The following is a 3,337-nucleotide window of genomic DNA, read 5'->3' on the forward strand; positions in this document are numbered from 1 at the left end:
GTGCAGGGTTTCCGAGGGTGTAAATCTTTACGGGAGTAGAAAGCCTCATCTTTCTCCCGCGGAGCGGCTGGTAGTTTCGAACCACTGACCTTAACGTTTGCAGCCTGATTCGTAACCACTACGTTATGTATGTAGCTCTCACTATATGGACACGTTGGACACATCTGCCATGTAGCTAGAACTCTGTATATGGAAATGTTGCACTACTATGCCATGTACCTATTTCTCTGTATATAGACAATTTGGATTCATCTGCCTTGTTGCTTAAACTCTGTATATGGAAATGTAGTGCTACCCTGCCATGTAACTAGCTCTCTGTGTATGTACATTTTGGATTTGTCTTCCATGTAGCTAGCTATCTGTACCTGGATATGTTGGACTGATTTGCCAAGTAGGTAACTCTCTGTATATTAACATATTGTATTTGTCTTCCATGTAGTTAGCGCTCAATATATGTACACTTTGGACTCATCTGCTATATAGCTTGATCTCTGTATATGGAAATAATACACTACTCTGCCATGTAGCTAGCTCTCTGTCTTTGGACATTTTGAACTCATTTGCCATGTAATTAGCTCTCTGTACATGGATATGTTGGACTGATCTGCCAAGTTGGTAGCTCTCTGTATATGAACATGTTAGACTTGTCTCCCATGTAGCTAGCTCGCAGTATATGGACATGTTGGACTCATCTGCCACATAGCTAGTAGCCTGTATATGCACATGTTGGACTGCTGTGCCATGTAGCTTGCTCTCCGTGTTTGGACACGTTGGACACCTCTGCCATGTACCTAAAACTCTGCATACGGAAATGTTGCACTACTCTGCCATGTAGCTAGATCTCTGAATATAGACAAGTTGGACTCATCTGCCTTGCAGCTACAATTCTGAATATGGAAATGTTGCACTACCCTGCCATGTAGCTAACTCTCTGTATATGGACATTTTCGATATGTCTGCCATGTAGCTAGCTCTGTGTACATGGATATGTTGGACTGATCTGCCAAGTAGTTAGCTCTCTGTATATGAAAATATTGGACTTGTCTGCCATGTACATGTCTCTCAGTATATGTACACTTTGGACTCATCTGCTATGTAGCTTGAACTCTGTATATGGAAATAATACACTCCTCTGCCATGTAGCTAACTCTCTGTATATGGACATTTTGGACTTCTCTCCCATGCAGCTAGCTCTCTGTGCATGAATATTTTGATCTGATCTGCCATGTATCTATCGCTCAGTATATGGACTCGTTGGACACATCTGCCATGTAAATAAAACTCTGTATATGGAAATGTTGCACTTCCCTGCCCTGTAGCTAGCTCTCTGTATATGGACATTTAGGTCTCATCTGCCATGTAGCTTGGTCTCTGTACATGGATATGTTGGACTGATCTGCCAAGTAGGTAGCTCTCTCTATATGAACGTATTGGACTTGTCTGCTATGTATCTAGTTCTCAATATATGGATATATTGGACTTATCTGCCATGCAGCTACTACCCTGTATATAGACATGTTGTACTACTCTACCATCTAGCTAGCTCTCAATATATGGACACTGTGGACACATCTGCAATGTACCTTGAACTCTATATATGAAAATGTTGCACAATTCTGCCATGTAGCTGGTTTTTGTATATAGACAAGTTGGACTGGTCTACCTTGTAGCTAGAACTCTGTATATGGAAAAGTTGCACTACCCTGCCATGTAGCTAGCTCTCTGTATATGGACATTTTGGGTTCATCTGCCATGTAGCTTGCTCTCTGTACATGGATATGTTGGACTGATCTGCCAAGTGGGTAGCTCTCTCTATATGAACGTATTGGACTTGTCTGCTATGTAGCTAGTTCTCAGTATATGGATATATTGGACTTATCTGCCATGCAGCTACTACCCTGTATATAGACATGTTGCACAACTCTACCATCTAGCTAGCTCTCAATATATGGACACTGTGGACACATCAGCAATGTACCTTGAACTCTATATATGAAAATGTTGCACTATTCTGCCATGTAGCTAGTTTTTGTATATAGACAAGTTGGACTGGTCTACATTGTAGCTAGAACTCTGTATATGGAAAAGTTGCACTACCCTGCCATGTAGCTAGCTCTCTGTATATGGACATTTTGGCCTCATCTGCCATGGATATGTTGGACTGATCTACCAAATAGGTAGCTGTCTGTATATGACCATATTGGACTTGTCTGTCATGTATCTAGCTCTCTATGGACGAGTTGAACTCATCTGCCATGAATCTAGTACCCTGTATATGTACATGTTGGACTCATCAGCCATGTAACCAGCACTCTTTGTATGCACATGGTGAACTCATCTGTCTTGTACCTAGTCCCTTATATATACACATGCTTGATTCATTTGCCATGAAGCCAACTCTCAGTATATGTACATGTTGTATTCATTTTTCATGTAGCTAAATCTCAGGTTATGGCAATTTTGGACTTATCTGTCATGTAGCTATTCCTCTGTATATGGACAGGTTGGACTACTCTGCCATGTAGATCATTCTCAGTATATGGACATATTGGATTTGTCTTCCATGTAACTAGCTCTCTGTATATGGACACGTTGGATTCATCAGCCATGTAGCCAGCTCTCTCTCTATATGGAAATGTTGCACTACTTTGCCATGTAGCTCGCTCTCTGTATATAGACATTTTGGACATGTCTGACATTTAGCTATCTGTCTGTACATGGATATGTTAGACTGATCTGCCAAGTAGGTACCGCTCTGTATATGAACATATTGGACTTGTCTGCCATGTAGGTGGCTCTCAGTATATGGACACGTTAGACACATCTGCCATGTAGCTAGTTCCCTGAATATGGACATGTTGGACTAGTCTGGCATGTAGCTAGCTCTCAGTATATGGACACGTGGAACACATGTGCCATGTTGCTAGAACTCTGTATATGGAAATGTTGCAATACACTGTCATGTAGTTAGCTGTCTGTATATAGTCAAGTTGGACTCTTCTGCCTTGTAGCTAGAAATCTGTACATGGGGATGTTGCAGTACCCTGCCTTGTAGCTAACTCTCAGTGTATGAACATGTTGGACTCATCTGCCATGTACCTACTACTCTGTATTTGGACATGTTGTACTACTCTGCCATGTAGGTAGCTCTCAGTATATGCACACGTTGGACTCATCTACCATGTAGCTCGAACTCTGTATATGGAAATGTTTCACTATTCTGAATGTAGCTAACTCTCTGTATATGGACATTTTGAACTCGTCTGCCATGTAGCTAGCTCACTGTGCATGGATATGTTGGACTGATCTGCCATGTAGGTAGCTCTCTGTATATGAA

Source organism: Chrysochloris asiatica, unplaced genomic scaffold (genome assembly GCF_000296735.1).
Source record: "Chrysochloris asiatica unplaced genomic scaffold, ChrAsi1.0 scaffold00152, whole genome shotgun sequence".
NCBI classification, from domain to species: domain Eukaryota; kingdom Metazoa; phylum Chordata; class Mammalia; order Afrosoricida; family Chrysochloridae; genus Chrysochloris; species Chrysochloris asiatica.